General features: G+C 33.8%; 1 long non-coding RNA gene across 1 annotated transcript; it reads left to right on the forward strand.

Moving 5' to 3' along the window:
• The first annotated feature begins 32 nt into the window (after positions 1 to 32).
• On the forward strand, positions 33 to 19,788 carry LOC138705868 (uncharacterized). The gene is made up of 3 exons (XR_011333843.1): positions 33 to 12,719; positions 16,525 to 16,623; positions 19,477 to 19,788. It is a non-coding gene; the product is annotated as an uncharacterized lncRNA (long non-coding RNA).
• The last annotated feature ends 351 nt before the right edge of the window (positions 19,789 to 20,139 follow it).

Genomic DNA, 20,139 nt, shown 5'->3' on the forward strand with positions numbered 1-20,139 from the left:
TACCAATTTTCCTTATTGTACAAGATACAGAAATGGAGGGAAAAAGTGTTGAATATTTCCAAAAATTTTACTGCTGTAAGCTATACCTAACTCCTTAAAGGGAAAATATTTCAATTCGAAAAGGTAAATAATTTCATGAATTGGTAATGATTGCGTGCACATTCTTTTCCTAGCATCAAGACCTGCCTACTGTGTACAGTGTATTCAAATTCACTTTTCAATGTAGGATATTTACATTTAGGTTTACAAATTAAATTCTTTATTACAGTTTATCTGTGCGTTTAGAATCAGAGTTTCAAGATGTTAATAACAGTGATCTTAATTTCAAATGCTTAGAAATACTTTCTGGCTTTATCTTTTATTAGTAACGACAGTGCTTTGCAGTATGAATGTTAAATTCGCTAAGTATGAAGTCTGGAGACAGTAATTGATGCCAAGAAGTTAGTTACCTCCCTTCCCTTCAAAGTCTGACTACTTGACATATGATTTATTTTTTATAATATATGAATGTTCAGTGCTTTAGAACGTTATTGCATTCTGAGTTTGTAGTATTCATCTCCATACAACTGTATCACAATTAGCTTTGCAAGGTATGAGCAAACAGAAGCCTTTGAAATTTCGTTATTGCTAACAGTGATTTCTGATCGATTGTTGTGATTTTCTGCAGTGTATTTTATTATTAGCAGTGCATCTCCTCTAGCTTGGTTATCATAGTTGAAGTTTATTGCTCAGTCACACAAATGAATCAGAAGCATTAATAATGGAATTACTTGTACCCAAGCATTGTTTGTTCACTGGTACTAATATTTGTTGTGTAATGTGTGAGAGAGATTGTTATTGTGGAGCTGTGACATTACTTACATGATAGGTATAGTTCTATTTACAGAAAATTGGACACATTTCAAACCAATTATGCATGTTTAATTACAATAAAATATCGGTGTATCATAAAATACTACACGAATAAGTTTCATATTTGTATTTTATACTTGTTTTTGATAAAGAAGAGAGAGAGAGAAAGAGAAATATGATCCCTATACCTCAGTATATAGGTTCAGTGAGCAGTTAATTCAGTAGTGTGCTTTTGAGCAGGATGCCTCCAGATACGGTGAAATGTATGAGTGTGTTGTGTTGATAATTTTTTTATGTTGTGGCATTATGAAATGTCCAACTTGAAACTTTCGGGATACTTAAAACAAAATTCAAGAGAGAGGTACTCATCTATTAAGCAGAACACTTGTAAAAATATGTAATAAGGAATTTATTTAGGCCGTTTTTTATAGATCTGGTCTCAGAAGGGATATATAAGTATGAAAATTAGATTGTTATTCGAATGAAATATAGCATATAGTATACTTTTGTTCACGGCAGAATTTTTTGTTGAGGGAAGCTGTGTATATGACAGAAATTTTCCTAAAAATTAATAAATAATTTTTGTTTGTGAAATCATTTAATTTGAGATGAAATGAACTTAAGGATTTTAGTATCAATCAAATGAAGTTCAAGATATAGGCATAACAGAGTTATCAGAAATATTGTTTCTTTCTAGCTTTTCAACCTTCTTTATTCATTAATAAAGATACATAGAATAAGTAAATAATATTTGGGAGAATTGCCAGCTAAGTTGAGCAAAATTAGTTATAATATCTCTTTCTCTCTTTTTTTAAAAAAAAGAGCTATTGCAATAGGGTTAACCACAAAGTTATGCCTTGCCAAATGCTGAGTATCTTTTAGGACTGGATCTTGGACTCATTTTGTTGCATTATCACTTTCATTTTACTAATAAGACGCTAGATAATCATCACAGTTGATAAAGCGTCGTAAAATCAATTTGAATTGGTTGGCCTGTTACGTTTACATCTTAAAATAAAATAAAACGAAACAAAATAAAAACCTTGGGTCTGTTTTCTCTGCTGTAAGACTTTTTTTTATTATATGAAAATTATTGTGAATAATTATGCTCATTGTAATAAAATATATGTTATGCTCGACCATGCCGAAATGTAGTAATTATACACCTGGTAGCAGTCCTTTAATGCATGTCATTAAAGTACACCTACTCATTAAAGTACAGGTCTTCAGCCAATGACAAGTCAGCTTTGTACCGTTATATCGATTATTCTCGGATATGCAATCGACAGACAATTAGTGAAAAGTCACGGAGGCTGGAAGTCCAATAGTGTCGCAGAAGGTTATGTTCTGTTACTATAATAAGTAGCGTTAATTGTAAATAATATTCAAATAAATTCAATTTGTCATCTCGTTTTTCAATTCTAAATCAATTTCCAGGTTATATCAGAGTAATGTTCATTCTTATTCTGTCAATGACAAGGTCAGTGACATTCGGCCTCGGAAAAAAGCAATACTTTCGCGTCTGCGCACATCTCACAATTCAGGTCAGTTCGCACATAACCATAAAAAGACCTAATTTTCAATACTTTCAAGTTAGAAATATGGTCGAGCATAAAAAGTCGTATGAAACTTGCCTATAATGGTAATTAAGACGCTCGTATGAAAATTATGAAACTTGCTTGCGCTCGTTTCATAAACAAACATACTTGCGTCTTAATTACTACCATTATAGGCTCGTTGCATAATGTACTATTATTACATTTCAGAGGAGATTGATAAACCTGCAAGCAAAGATTCAAAACCATAGTTTTCACACAAAATCACCATATACAATTAATTGCAGTAAGAAGTTCGGCAACCTGCTTCATTATTTTAAATCAATTTATGTACTACCACAGAGAAGAAGCTGACATAAATAGATTACTTGTCAGTATCATCTGTACCTAGAAAATGAACTCAAAAGTAGTATTCTTTGGTCCCTTTAATACATTAATATGTCTTCCTTTCTTTATTGGTTAATTTTGCAACACTTTATCAACTGCAGTGGTTATCTAGCATCTGAGTGAACTGAAGGCAAAATGAGTACAAGGTTCAGTGCCGAAAGTTACCCAGCATTTGTTGAGGAAAACCCTGGAAAAAATCTCAACCAGGTTACTTGTTCCAACCAGAATTTTAACCCAGGCTCGCTCTTTTCACAGTCAGACATGCTGTTACTCCAAACTGAAGGACTATTATATGTCAGTCTGGATAATATTTTTTTATGAAATCATTGTAATATTGAAGGTGTTATAAGAAAACTGTCTTTGATATTCATTTGTGTGTATTAACCATGGAGCAAAGTTTTCAAGCCTTGAGAACTTGGTAAAATGAAAGTAGTAAAAACATATACAAATTTTATTATAAATAGAAGTAAAACATTTTATAAAAGATTCTTGAGAACTTTCATGCAGTTATGGAATTTTCATAATTTTTTTTCTTCAAATATGAAGGATTAAAAACATTTTGTGAACAAAGCTAGAGCAGAATGCACTGTTTGAGGCCAAGTTCCTGTTTTACATTAGTTGTTCATTATTTTAAGTGCACGGTGCTTGGAACACGAAAGTGAGGAGTAAATAAGTTATCTTTTTATTTTTGCAGAAAATAATAACGTGCGTGTGATGTTAATGGCATCATATATTATGTACAATGAAGATCGATCTGTGGTGTATTTCTTTACAGTACCAACCAATTTATTTTATTATATTCCCCTTTATGTAAACATGCACATAACTTTTCCTCAAAATTGTTCTTGAATATAAAGTACAGAATCAATTTAGACATCTTGAACTTTACTAGGAATAACAAATATATACGTGATATATATATCGATTTCCCCCCTTCCCTCGTACTATACAAGAGTTTTATAAGAATGGTATTTATTTCATTTATCTTCACTGTTGCTTATATGTATTATAATGTTACGAACATACATACCATCATGACTCAACCACTTTCTATTCATCATTGTTGCTAAATTTGAAACAATAGTTATAAATTAACTATTTGGGATAGAGAGGAGTGGACTTTTTCTAAATTAACTATTAACAATAGAAAATTATCTATTTTCTTGAAGAACAGTTACATATAATTGTAGGCATACCTGTATTAGGTACTTGTATTTTTATTGAAATGTACAATTGCAGTATACTAGGATATTTTCATGATACTGTCACATAAAAAGTACACAGTTTTAAGTAAAATAGTAAAAATACACATAAGATCGCATCTTCATTCAGGAAACAGAAATACAACATAACATACAGAACAGAAAACACACTACAAAGACATCTCAACACACAAAAAACACAAACAAATAAATACGACCAGACAGGTTTATACAAACTTAAATGTAATAGTTGCGACAAGTTCTACATAGGACAGACAGGCAGATCATTCCAAACACGCTACAAAGAACACATTAAAGCTATAACCAGAGGACACAATACATCTACATACGCCGATCACATAACCAATACTAACCATACATACAATAACATAAATACGGACATGGAAATCCTACACACACAACCCAAGAACCAAAAACTCAACACACTGGAACAATATGAAATATACAAACACACTAAAACACACCCTGATCAAATCCTCAACACACAGATCAATTTCAGTACACACACACTATTCGACTCCACAATTCAACACCTTCCAACAACAAAACACACCCTCCTAACAGGCAGAGAAGTTCGAGATGACGCCGCTATCTAGTAGGCTCTGATGATGGTGCGTGAAGCACTGAAACAGCTGTAAGCCGGACTGATATTTCATATTTAACACAAGTAAGTCCACTAGTTCATCAATTAAAAATATTTTCCTAAATTTATTTATTTATTTATTTATTATTCTACTGTACTATACATGATCTTAGGCTGAGACTAAGTTTAAAATCTACTAGCTGTATATAAATTTTATAAAACGAATATGAGAAATGATATTAGAAGAGGATCTACAGTCCATTACATTTCCAATGTTTGTATATTTTATTATATTAGATATAGGTCTAAAATGTTTATCATTTGGAGTTTGATTTGCATATTTATCCAAAGTGGATATTGTTTGATAAAAGTAGTTATGTTATCTGAACTACATAAATGCTTGCAATGATTTTGGAATAATGAGTGAAGTGATTAACCATGTTATTATACTGTAAATGTCTATAGTATAGTTATCAGCATAACTGAAACTACTGTGATAGTTTGATTTTCTCAACGATTGAGTAAAGGCCAAAGTTTTCTATTCATTTTGAAGGATACTCAACTCCACTGCAACTGTTGACAAACCTTCCATTGGACAGTTGCTTCCATTCAGTCATGAGAATATGACCATAGGAGGGATGTGATGTCTGCTGACACTGATACATAGAACCACAGTCATTAACCTTCTCTTATTTGTGGATATTGAGATGATCTTTCGCTTTTCTTTTCACATCTACTGTTACATTTCTTAATACCAGTACCCTTCATGGGATACTTTAAAACAGGATTTCCTAGCATTTTCTTCATTAAATTCTGATACTTTCACAAGAAATGTACTATACAATTTACAGAACAATAATGGTAATTTAAAAGCCGTGTCATTGCACAAAAAATTGCAGAACAATAGCATAGCAACTTTCTCAATAGTCCACATGTTGTTGTTGTTTTCTAATGCCAGGCGTTTGACAATAAAGTCATTTGACCTCTTGCACTCCAATATTTTTCAAAGATATTATCATGACCAGCCACTGAAGCACAGATTTTGAGGTGTTCCGAATCCATTTCTTGGTTTGAGTTGCACAATGGGCAGTTAGGGGACTGATATATTCCAATTCTATGCAGGTGTTTGGCCAAACAATCATGGCCTGTTGCCAATCTAAATGCAGATAGTCCACATGTAATAACGTTATTAGCTATTTAATTTCCTGTTGTTGATTCACAAGCCACATGTTTCAGATATAAGTAGGATGTGAGAAGTTTCTTTCATGAACAAGATGTATTTCACATCATGTTGTGTTCTTGGTTTTCATAAACAATCTTGTGTCCCAATTTCGTTGATGCTGCTGATGTTTTTGTCATCCTTCTTTCACCTTAGAGACAGCAAGTTATAAACTTAGTATTATGTTTTTGTGTTATTATTTTTAGCATGATACTATTGTACCGATTCTATGACATTTAATTATGAATTTATACATGTACCGGTATATTTTTTTTCCCCCTATAAAGTTCATTTTGAACAGCATATGTTCAGTCATGAATGGTATGAAGAAATGAGAGTTTTCATAAGTCATAGGCATATCAAAGACATTCAGTGTAGTATCTACATGTTCAACTGTTTATTGATATGTAAACTCTACGTACAACAATATTATTTTACTAATATTCGATATGAACTCATATGTGTTTGTCATTGATCATTAAGCGCTCTCCTTTTACACAATCTTACATGTTTCGTAGTTGAGACTGTTATTGACTTTTTTTAATTCTTGCAGGTCACAGTAACTTGACAAATGCTCTTTAATAAGTTTCTTTATTATAAAATTATTATCTTTGTTGTTGAAGGTTTATTTGTGACCTGACATTCCTTATTCTGTTGGTGAAAAATTAGATAAAAACTTCTCACCATATACTCCAGTTTTAATGTCAGTGGCTAATTCCAATTCCACTGCAGAAAAATTCTTTGGCTTCTCTTTCTTTCATTTTTAAAACTTAACAAGACTGCGGTTTACATTATATTTGTGTATAAATCAAGATGATATTTTGCAAATCTAGCTTTCAGGTAAAAGTGAAGCAGACTTGAATAATTTCAAGGGAAAAATTGTTCCGGGGCCAGGTATCGATCCTGAAACAATTTTTCCCTTGAAATTATTCAAGATCTTACTCACTGTTTCTCAAAATCCATAATGGGTTCAACAGTCATATTCATAGAAATAATTTAGTATCATTACCAGTACTTTTTCTTAATCATTATTTCTTTATTCACCTTTCATTTTCGTGTTCCTCCTCTTAATCTTCATTTTTCTCCTTATCTTGTCTTCTTCTTCCTGCTTACCTTCTCGTTCTCCTCCTCCTCTTCCTTTCCTCGCTATACTTCTTTGTAAAAAGCATAATTTCATTCCTTCCCCTTATTTTGAATTATGTTACTCATTCGTATTTATATTCTTTGCCAAAGTATACTTACACGGTCATTCTTTTTTCTGTAAGTTCAGCAATATCCTAATATTTAAGTGCAATAGTATTTACAGGTAGATTATTTTTATTGTTCAAAATGAGAATGCCCATCTAACTTTTCTATAATGTAGTTAACAGACTCAATTTTGACAATTTTGCCTGATGCTAAGATAGTGACATCATATCCCGATCGTGGTCTTTAATGTTTATGAACTATACATTAATATACTATTATTTGAAGTAATCTTCAATTGCACACTAACCTTTGAGACTAATATCTCGAAAGTCAAGTCAACACTTTGTGAAAATTGAATAAGAAACCTGCTTTGGGTACAGAGGAATGTATTTATATATTTAATATTTGTTTCATCCATAAAGTAATATCAATCACAGGACCTTGAACGTATAAGATTGTGTGAAAGGAGGTAAAAATTGTACTTATTATCAGTGGAGGTGTTTAATATATATAGTACTTACACAATGATCAAATTTTTTTACTGCTATTGGAGGCAAGAACCTACCATCATTTGAAGAGGAAAACTCAAGCTCTAGAAGAACAAGAGATGCAGTTGTTTGAAGGAAGATGAGTGAAGAATTATGTTGTTAAAAATAACCAACAGGATTCATTTGTATGGAAGCTCTATGTAACACTAAAATTGACTCACTATTTCATAAGACGAGTGGCATATAGATCTATTCAGTACAGCTAATGTAAACAGGAACAAAACAAGTAGGATCTTTTAAATATGTGCCCTTGACATACGTTTGATTAGGGCACATTTTTAAGATTCTATATTTGTAAGCAAAGTACGTATGGCATATATATTATAATGTAAGAAACTGTAGACAAGAGATTGCAACAAAACATATAAGATTGTGATATATGAATACAAGACAGTTGCATCAATTAACATGAACATCTTACAGTATTTAATGGCATTTCTTTTTTATGTAGCTTGTTTATATTTTAATATTATAACCAATTCCGACTTAGGAAACAAATTGAATTCCGAAATAACATTATTTCAGTTTTACTTCCTCGTTTTGTGAAATATAGTGTTTGGAAAGTAAAAATATTTGACTTTACACTTTGAAAGACGCTCCAGAATAAAAATTAAAAATTGTAAGTCATTTCTCAGGATACATGGACCAAAGAGGAAGGTTCGTATTTAACTCCTTTCTATAGGAACTGGCTAATGTTCTTTGTATAGGTTTGTACTTAATTAGTCTAATGTATTTAAATATGACGAAATAACTGTGTTGATTCCTCAAGTCACTACACAGTTTTTATGTGAAGTTTTATAGATAAATTCATTGGTTGTTGCTACTGTCTCAAATATATATATTAATAATTTATATTACTTCCCTTAACAAATGTGATATAGGAGCAGAAAGCCGAATTGAAAAAGACTGAAATCTTCTGTGAATGTGGTATGTAAAGTGACTTTATATTATTTATATGTATATTTTTGTAACTTATTTACATAGACACAGACATTATACAGAAAACATTTTACATTTTTAATTAATTTTTAGAAGACATGTCGGAAATTAATGTCCAGTTTGTAATAAATTACAGCTGATAAAGAAATGGAAGCAAGGCCATGCATGTGCAGTAGGTTACAGCGAGTGATTCATTAGCCAACTCTTCTCCATTTTTATCTAAATGATTTGTAATTAGTGCAACATTTGTGAGGTTTATGCTCTACAAAAGTTTTATTAGTGAAAAACATTAGTGCTGCAGAAATTCACAGATAACTTCACGAGGTTTCTGGGTTTAATGTTATAAGGTGAGTTAGTGATGACATTTGTTTAAACAAGGGCAACCCAGTTCCATGTTGAAGATTGCAGTGACTGACCAAGTGTTGTGAGAGACGATTTGATTGAAAAAGTGAACACAAAAGCTCCTAAGAAAGAATCTTCATTTCATAATATCCGAACTTTCTGTTTAATTTCCTGAAAATTTCATACACAGTTATTCATGAAAGTATGACAAAAAATCTACATCTTAGAAAACTGTCAGTGAGGATGGACTGATGCAAACAAACAACTCAAATTTTTTTGCAGCTTGCTGAAATGAAATGAGATAACAAGCACCAGCACTATTCAGTGTCCTGAAAGCAAAGAAGTTTAAGCAAGCATCTTCTGGGAAAACAAAATAAAAAAAATTGGGACAAAATAGATTTACTTACGTATTGATTTTGGAACCACAGTAATTAATGTTGTTGCGTATTGTCAAACTCTGAGGAACTTGATGCACGAACAGAAGATCTACAGGAAATATGTCTAATGACATTATGTCTACTTTTTACGTCTAATGACAGTAGGTCTATGGCAACATGTCTACATAAAGTAGGTCTACTCTGTCTTTTAGTCTAACTGACAAAATGTCTACAAATGAAAATGCCTACTAGAAAAAGTCTAAATGAAATAACTGTTATAAAAACACTTATTTAATTACATTACTGAAGCTTTAAGGAACAAATTTATAGCACTTTATTAAGAAGAAATAATAGAATTTTATAATTACATCTCATCTTCATTTCCATGTATAGGTTGACTTTGTAATTTCAACCTGTAGCTTAGACTTCTCAGATAAACTTCGATTTCACCCCAATCTTTATATGCTTGATAATTGTCTACCATCCTTTCCACTAACTGTTGATTTATTTGGTTGACTTCTTTATTGGGTATTTTACATTTCCATGGCCAGCCAAAATTTGAGTGATAAGAATTTCATTGTTTGTTTGATCTTTCCTGATGTGATCAAGGAACTTCCAAATTGATGCATGACGCGTCACGAACATTTTCTGAAATTTACAGTGCCATCCCTTGACACTGTTTATTGTGCGTTGTGATCTATCTTGCACTAAATGATGTACATTCCACACATTTGGTAGATAGTGTGATGGTACCTCTCGGTATCTTCCTCTCCTTGGTGTCCCTCTAACATAGACTTTTTTCAATGTAGTAACTGGCTATTGGTTCAACTTCAGCACTTACAATATGAAGATGTAAGTACAAGGGCTATTCAGAAATCAACTTCCAATAATTATTGTTGATTGTGGACTGCTAGATCGTTGCAGAAAGATGGCACTTGCGCAGTAGCTACGAGTAAAGATGTAATAATGCTCCCATGCATCGCACCCTCATATCCTTTCAGTAGTCTGTGAGAATCAGCTGTTGATAATGGACGCAATTATTACTCATCCTGCGAGTTGTGAGGTCCGTTCGATTATTTGATTTTTTCACACAGAAGGAGTTAACGCTGCTGAGATCCACTGTCGATTGTGTCCGTATTTATGGCAACATTATGAGTGATAGTGCTGTACAGGACTGGTGCAGAAAATTTAACAGTGGGCATGAAGATGTGCACAATGAGGTAGGTCAGTTGTGACTGATGAACTCGTTCAACAAATTGAACAAACTGTGCGTGAAAGACGTCGTTTCACAATTTCTGAACTCTCTGAAAATTTCCCACAAATTTCAAGGACAAGTTTCTATGAAATTGTTACGACAAGGTTAGATTTCCATAAATTTTGTGCACGATGGGTGCCGAAAAATCTCACTGACCAGCGTAAAGCTCAGAGAATGACCTCGGCTTTAATGTTGCTTCAGCATTACCAGAATGATGGTAATCAATTTCTGGACAGATTCGTGACAGGAGATGAGACATGGGTACAATTCGTGAATGCTGAGACCAAAGAATAGTCAAAGCAGTGGATGCACATCCAATCCCTGAACAAGCAAAAAAAATTCAAACAAACATTCTCGAACCGAAAGATGATGGCTACAGTTTTTGGGATCAAAAAGGAGTATTGTTGACAGAGTTTATGGTGCCTGGGACCACAAGAACAGCAGATGTTTATTGTGAAATGTAAAGAAGCTTCGGAGAGCAATCCATGACAATGCGAGGCCCCATACTGCCGCTCGCACAAAGGCTTTATTGGACAAGTACACATGGGAAACTTTCGAACATTCTCCCTACAAGCCAGACTTGGCACTGAGCGACTACCATCTCTTTCCCAAGATGAAGAACTGGTTAGCCACTCAGTGCTTCAATGACAACGAGGAGCTCATGGACGGAATGAAAACCTGGCTGAGTACACAGGCAGCGTCCTTTTATGAAGAAGAAATACACAAGCTAGACCCATGCTATGACAAGTGCTTGAATTTATATGGCAACTATGATTGAAAAATAGTGTCACTATCCAGGAACGTTTTCCAGGCAATAAATAGTTTGTAACATTGTTTTTTTTTTTTTTAAGTCCATCGGAAGTTGATTTCTGAATAGCCCTCGTATGTATATCATTCAAGTTATTACTCATAACACAAGTAACATTGCAGGTATCATGGAGAACACACCTCCAGTACATCTTGTTGCCATCCTGATTTACACGCCTCAAATGGTAGTCAAAATTGTTGTGCACCAGAATTTTCTTTCCTTTTGCCGAATCTATAGAGTAAGTATTCATTGTGAATTTCTAAATTTCCATTTGGTTCCCTTAATTACATTACCTAGTATACATAATTTACATTATTGTGTAGTAGACGTTATTATATAGTAGACATTTTGTCTTTAAATTTTCACTGTAGACCTTATTATAAATTAGACCTTTCATATGTAAGATTTATTTCCTGTAGCCATTTCTTTTTTATAGACCTCTTTTCAAGTAGACTTATTTCTTGGTAGTCTTATTAACAGTTAGACCTACTATTCGTAGACCTAATGTCTGGAAAGCCTTGAGACATGTTATTTATAACAAAAGACATGGAATGCTGTCTTCTCTGATATGCGACCTGATAACATAGCTCGAACTATTCAACTGTTTCAGAGATTTAGCTTCGTAGTTTTCGACCATCCATCTTATAGCCCTGATCTTGTGCTACTCAACTACAACTTGTTCCGGTATCTAAAGAAGAGAGAATGCTAAGAAACTGTAAAGAAGAGAGAATGCTAAGAAACTGATGACAATGTATCTAAAGAAGAGAGAATGCTAAGAAACTGATGACAATGTATCTAAAGAAGAGAGAATGCTAAGAAACTGATGACAGTATATCTAAAGAGGAGAGAATGCTAAGAAACTGATGACAGTGTATCTAAAGAGGAGAGAATGCTAAGAAACTGATGACAATGTATCTAAAGAAGAGTTAATGCTAAGAAATTGGTGACATGAATCTAAAGAAGAGGGAATACTAAGAAACTGATAATAGTGTATATCTAAAGAAGAGGTAATGCTAATAAACTGGTGACAGATATATGTAAAGAAGAGAGAAAGCTAAGAAACTGATGACAATATATCTAAAGAAGAGAGAATGCTAAGAAACTGATGACAGATGTGTCTAAGTGGCTCTGTTCATTGACAACGGACTTTTTGGCGTGATATTGTGATACATATGTGTGAAAATCTTTGGCAACTATGTGAAAAAGAAAAATATGCATGTTGCTACATATTTTTAACCTGTAACAGTCACTCATAATTATTATGTTTTAATTTCTAACTGGCATTAATTTCCAGATGTGCCTCATGTTATTATAATATTAGGTTTTGACTGATTGATATTGAGAAATATAATACTAGTATTGTATTTGTTGTTGTGTTTACATGCCTTTGCAACTGGGTTTGGAGTGAGGAAGCTGAAGAGAGATATTTAACGTACACACAGGTGAGAATCATCATTTTTATATTAAAACAATGTTATAATTACCTTTTCTTGTGTTTCCCTGCAAGATACATCATAGACTTTAATTTGAGACATTTCTTGGATTTCCTGTTAGATTTGGCAAGAAGTGTAATGAAATTATATTGAGAACATGCAGGATATAGTTAATAATGCATTCAAACACAGAATAACCAATGACTGTGATCCTTATTTATTTTCTGTTCTCCAACTTATCACAATGATGTCTACTTTTTGTTCACCAGTGTATTTGTGGTAATTAGTAAAATTCACTACAGTTCCTAAAAAATTTCTGGACTTTACTTTAAAATTATAACTCCTATTTAATAAGCGTCACTTTTTATTTATTGGCCATGAAATTATTATGTAAATACTTTCTAATACAGTAGACCCTCGTTTATCCAGACTAAATGGGATTTGAGGTCATCAGGATAAAAAAAAAAACATAGAAATTAAGGGTATAAATAGAATACATTGTAATACAAATTGTATACTGTATATAGAGCAACAAATTATAAAAACTCTTCAGACATTTGAACACCACAATAATGAGCAAGTTTCTTTTGTGACAGTTGTGTATTTTTTTTAACAGCAAAATAAAATTTAACTGTATTGTCATTCTGGGTAAATTGGAAGTCCAGATTAATGAGGACCAAGTAAATGGAGTTCTACTGTAATGCTTTTTGCTTTTGTACATATTTTAGGATGAAACTTTATTATTTGTCATCATCATCTCAAGAATAAGCTTAATGGCGTTTTTCAGCATCAGTTTATCTTCTAACAGGTCTTCCGATATTCCTTCTCCCTCTTGGTTTATATAAGAGTATTTCTTTAGGCAATTACCTTCCTCCATTTGGTCAATATATTCTTTCCATTTACAAGATTCATTTGAAAAGTTCGTGGCCTGACACATAGGTGAATGGCATTGTTCAAGCATAAAAAATCATAATTTTCTGTTGACTACATTTTGTGTAGTTTAATTATGAAGTTAGTGCGCCGAACAAAGTGGCAAAAATGGAAAATATCGAGCTTCGTGCTGTCATTAAATATTTCGTAAAAAAAGGGAATGAGTCCAACAGAAATTAAAACAGACATGGATGCTACATTAAGAGAATCCACTACAGCATTTTCGACTGTGAAAAATGGGCAGCACTATTTAAACATGGTGGAGAATGTGTGGAACATGGCCCCCGCAGTGAACATCCAGTAACAGTAACAAGTGAAGAAATCGTAGAAAAAATTCGCGATATAGTGTTGAATGATCATCAACTGAAAGTCCGGGAAATTAATGAGATTATGCATATCTCGAATGGATGCGTCACATCTTAGTCAATGTCTTGGGCATGTCCAAGATCTCCACAAGGTGCATTCACGTTTGTTAACATCAAAACAAAGCATGTTCGATGTCAAATTTCGAGGGATTGCCTGGCTCGATTCGAGAAAAATATGCCCGATTTTTTAGGCAGTTTGTGACCGCTAATTGAACCTGGATCCACCACTACATGTTGGAGACAAAAGAGCAGTCAAAACAATGAAAGCACAGTGATTCTCTGTCCCTGAAGAAAGCAAAAGTTGTTCAATCGGCTAGGAACGTCATGACGTCCGTGTTCTGGGGTCCTAAGAAGATATTAATGATTGACTATCTAGCAAAAGGAAAGAACAATAACCAGAGAATATTATTCAAATCTCCCGCAGCAACTGAAAGAAAAATTCCACGAGAAGAGGCTGGGTATGGCCAAGAAAATGAACCTGCTCACATGTCTGCAGTCACAGTTGCTAAACTACACGATTTACAATTCGAATTGTTGCCGCAATCCCCCCCCCCTTTCCTACTCAACAGATCCCACACCTTCAGACTTCTTTCTTTTCCCAAACCTTAAACTCACTTGGCTGGGAAGAAATTTTCGTCAAATGAAGAGGTTATCGCAGCAGCAGAAGAACTTTTTTGCAGACCTAAAGGAATCTTTGTACAGGTACTGAAACAAAATTTGAGCCACCTGAATTTTCCAAGTTCCATACTGTCTGTGCTCAATTCTTACTGAGCATGTGCAATATGTTATGTTATAACTGGAACTTGAAAAATTCAAGTGGCCCAAATTTTGTTTCTGAGTCTGAACAAGTAGGATCTAGCAGCATTGCAGCAGCAGTGATCAAGTGTGTGAATCTCAGGGGGGATTATGTTGAGAAATAAAGATTATTTCAGTGTAATCCTAGTTTAATTTCTATGTCAGGCTATGAGCTTTTCAAACAACACTCGTAAGTCACTTTATTATTTGTAAAGGAAGTAAATATAAGCCAAAAATCACCTATTGAAGTATTTTATGTACATACAATATTAAGTCAAGAAGTATCTGCACTTTTGTTTTAATCTTATGTAGGTTGACTGTACCACTTCTTACACATGCACGTGGACAGGTGGTGCCTTTGTTTCCGCTTGTGGAATGTTTGACCATTATCACTACAGTTAATATGGCTACACCTCTATTTGCATCAAAGAAGAACAGGATGTAGTGATCCAATTTTTATTGTGTGAAGATATATCAGGAGTCGAAATCCATCGAAGACTTTCTGCACAATATGGGGACAATGTTTTAAGTGTGTATGATGGAATTTAAAAGTTCAGAAATGATCAGACAAGCGTGAAGGATGAAGAAAGAACATAATGCCCTTCCACATTCACTAATGACGACAACATTGAGCAAGTCCGTGTCATGATTCGGATGAACCAAAGAGTGACTATTGATGAAGTGGCAAGCCATGTGTAAATTGGTCATGACATTATTCATAACCAGCTTTGCTTTTATAAAGTCTGTGCAAGGTGGGTCTCAAAACAGCTCACTGAAGAGCACAAGCACAATCATGTGCACATCTGCTAACATTTACTAACGAAGGTGAAGCTTTTTTTAAACAAATAGTCACTGGAGGTGAAACGTGGAGCCATCACTTTGAACGTGAAAGCAATGCCAGAGCATGGAATGGTAAGACCCCGAATCTCCTGTCAAAAAGAAATTTAGGAGTCAACCCTCCACAGGAAAAGTGATGTTCACACTTTTCTGGGATTCACAAGGGCCAATACTACAACATTACTTGGAAAAGGACTTAACAATCAAGAGTGCACGTTACAGTGAGATGCTGAGCAATGAGCTGAAGCCTGCAATTCAAACCAATTGCCAAGGCCTGTTGTCGGAAGGCGTTCTTTTGTTGCATAATGCATGCCCACAAATTACTGTCTACACTGTTCAAACCATTGAGAAACTGGATTTCGAGTGTTGGAGCATCCTGCATACAGTCTCGATCTCTCCCCTTCAGATTTTCATCTTTTTGGTCCACTTAAAGATGCCTTAAGGAGCTGTCAATTAACCACAGACCAAGGAGTGAAGGAAGCGGTGCATATGTGGCTTGCTGCTCTGAGGGCATGAAGGATCTTGTGCAACGATGGACCAAGTGCATTGAGAAGCAAGGGGACTATGTTCAAAAAATGAGGTAATTGTAAGTTTTCTATTGTAATAAATTATAAAAAGAGAGTGCGGATACTTACCAGTACTGACTTACCTTATATATAAAATAGATCATATCATCATCTTTGTTTTCTTTTTTGAATAACACTGTTGACTTTAAGAGATTGTTTGAATTGTAGTAATGTTGTTGTGGCCATTGCTGTTTGTTTTGTTGTAATGTGTATAATTTATAGAACTCTGCTGTGATTGAGAAAGAGGGAAAGGAAATTATATTGGAAGGGAAAATATTTGACATGAAAGCGTGATGGCTTGAATATATTTTTTGTTTGTAGTATGGATGCTGGAGGACTGCTGGTGCCAATGTGATGTACTGCTGGGTTCAGAGATAAAGAAGCGAGTTATGATTGCCACAAAGTATATGGTAGTGAAAGGTATGTCTCATATTCATTTAAAGGTTAATTTAATTATCAAAAGATTTAAGGAACTGCACAGTTATTACTAATAGAGTTTTGTAGAAGAATACTTTGTGCACAATAAGATCATGCGTGGCAGCAAAGTATTGCTTAGACTATTTGCATTGCTGAAGGAGTATCAAAAGCTCACAATGTTTTGAAAATTGGATTTACCTTCATTATCAGGTAAACAAAAGAATAAAAATGGTCAGATCAGTCACATGGATTTAGCCATTTGGAACAACTCCACTGAATAGGCTACTCTTGTGTTCATCTGAAGTCAAATGTGGATCTGACCTTCGAAAAATGAGTTTTTGCATAATTATTTCAGCAGTAAGAGATAAAATCTACACTAGGCGTACATTTTTCCTGAATGATAATGTACATGACGTCTCTCATAAGGAAATGGCGTGGTAAGATGTAGAAAACAATAATTGAACTGATTGGTTCATTTTTAGCACTTTAACATATTTTCGAAAACCTTTCTGGTAAGTGACAACACAGCATCAAGGCAGATCGTATTTTTACACTTTCTCACACATTATATTCCTTTGCATCTTTACATTATACTCATAATATGGTAGTAATGAAGTTAATAAGCACACTAACAGAATTAATGAATAAGTTAATTTCTCAATTTTAAGCTAATTTCTCGTCCAGTGGCTAGAGCATGGGACTCATAATCCTGTGGATCTGGGTTCGATTCCCAGTGTACCCCAAATTTATAACTGTGGTTCAGGTAACACAGGGGTTTTCTCTAGGAGATCCAGTTCCCTTTGACATCCCAACAAATTTCCATCATCTCACATCACACTGTGAGTGTAGTGTAGACCAGCACAAATTAACAATTACAAGGAAATTTACAACCTTGCAGCATTTTTCACGCACACTACAGCATGACACGTGTTGGAAGAGACCAGCTACTGACACGTAACTGGAACCATTTTACGGAGTGGGAATGGGAAATAATCTGTTAGGAAAGTGAGAACACTGCACCCACCCACATGGTCTGTGTTGTCACATGTACATTTTACAAGTTCAGTATAACATGATTTTGAAGAATGACACTTCTTGTGAAGTCATACTACCATTATTGTTAAAATATAGTTTGAACATTTAAGGTTCAAGTGACCTGCCAGTGGCCGATTAATTTTTCTTAATGTTAAAAATAATGTAGTTTGGAGTACTTTCAATTTCAAATATATTTGTACGAAACTGACAACTTGGCTGTCGTAGACAATGAATGGAATGAATTTCAGGGGCCAAAAGATCTGCGATACTAATGTAGAACTACTTTCTCTTTGTTTTATATAAACTCGACTTTAACTTTCAAATATCCTCGAAAGTTTCAAACCATGAATAGTAGCCTATACAAAGTGCAATGAATAATATTTGATTTATAATTCTGCAGTGCTTGGGAAAAGTGACAGAAGTCAGTTTCCACAAGCCTTTTTTGATAATTTATTGACAACTTACGGAACATCTGCTCGCTTGGAAAAAAATACATAAGTATTTCTTCCATTACAGTAATTCATACAGAAAAAAACCAGATCGACATAAACCAGTGAGTGTAAGTTGTCAATAAATTATCAAAAAAGGTTTGTGGAAACTGACATGTCACTTTTCTCAAGCACTGCAGAATTTTAAAAATGTTTATATGGTGTCTTTCATAGCTCTGCGTTAAAAACTGTCTTTATTATGCATCCTATGTGTTAGAGTCTGGTTGAATGCAACATCGCTAGATGGCAGTAGTAGCGAACTTGCTGCACGACGAGTCGGTTTCTGTCTGCTACACTATTTCCTGCCCATGCGCTGAATCCTGAAGGATTGACTTTCCTCCTCACAAACAATCTCGCATCCTTCTCACAGTTTTTGCGCAGCACATGAGGCGCGTCGTTTAAAACTCGATCAACGGAGGTTTTCTGATAGCTGTGAACTTAAAAATGATCGAATCTTTCTCGAATTTCAAGGCACATATCTTATTTGGTATTTAATTTCAAAAGAAGAAAAATGTGAGGAGGACGTTCCTCCCTTCCCGACCCTGAGGAACTGCCACTGATTATTGTGAATAATGTTGAACACGTACAATTTGACATGAGAGACAGTTGTCACAGTTGTGTCGAGTATTCTGACTTGAAAATATTTCTTGATAATTGGTGTCATTCTGTAATACAAATTAAATAACTTGATAAGAAGTGAAAAAAAATGCTGGAAAAATGATTTGTGATAAAATATTTTAAAGATCAAAAAGTTTTTATACTTGCGAAGATGAGATGTCTCTTTGTTGTTTTGAAGTTAGATGTATCAAGATGTCTGTGGTCACGGATTTATGTTACAAAGTCAAGCACACCCTCCGCGAATGTATATGTTATGTTAAGGATTATTTCCTGTGTAGCTTGTATAGGAGGTTCCTAAATTGGGTAACTTAAATATTCTGAAGTAGATAAGTCACAGACGGAAATATTATTTACATAAAGTTTATTATGTGGCTTATCGCAACCATAATATCTATAAACTTGATAATTTAATCATTGGCTCCTCTGGATTGGCCTCAGTTTAGTTGTGATAACCATTTTGAATTTATATGTTATTTTTCTAAATGATGCCTTAAAAAATTATAGTTACGGTAACATCTTTTGCCAAGAAATGAGAATGGAATAATAGCACGTCGTCTTAACATGCAATTTTTCATTTTATTTATAATCTTCTACTAAATACTAATGGCTTTGGTTCATCAGATGGAAGCTGTATGTTTATTATAGTGATATCAGTATCCATACAGTATATTCTTCTTCGACATGTCTTAATGTGATTTGTGTATATCACTTGCAGACTGAACAATGAAGAAATAAGACGAACACAGGCTGCTTGTCGGTCATATGGAACATTTGATGGTGATTTCATAAGATCTTCTGTGAGTGATTGTTTGGATCCTAAAGACTGAAATGCCGTAATTTCAACAGATTATCATTATGTTTGTTTTATATTATATATTTCGAGTTGCAATGTATAATTTTGGAAAAATTTTGGCTGTGATGTTAATGTGATATTTTTGTGACAACTAAAAAAGCTTTAAAATGAAAAGACTGTGATATTATAAATCTTATACCTATATTTAAAAATAAATATATTTATTTTCCTATATTCTATTGTTTATCTTGATTACCTTAAATCACCAATAGTCAAAGCTTATGGCCCACTCATACCTACATGTTGCGTTGTGCCAATATTTTCTCTAGTCTGTTCTCATTAAAGTGATTCTGTGCAGCACAGCATGACGTGGTTAAATAAAATGGATTAAAACTATTTTCTCAGCTGTAGTGTTCCCTGGTGTGTTACTTCCCTCCATGCATTATCAACATAGGCTGTTATTGCAATAGTATCTGTGACTTCTTTCATAAAGAAATCGACATTTCTCCACCAAATTAGTTTTTTCATAATCCATTTTAATTATTAACTTATAAAGAAGTTGATTCACAGATAGGCTGTATAAAA

The sequence above is a fragment of the Periplaneta americana genome, chromosome 9 (genome assembly GCF_040183065.1).
Source record: "Periplaneta americana isolate PAMFEO1 chromosome 9, P.americana_PAMFEO1_priV1, whole genome shotgun sequence".
NCBI classification, from domain to species: Eukaryota; Metazoa; Arthropoda; class Insecta; order Blattodea; family Blattidae; genus Periplaneta; species Periplaneta americana.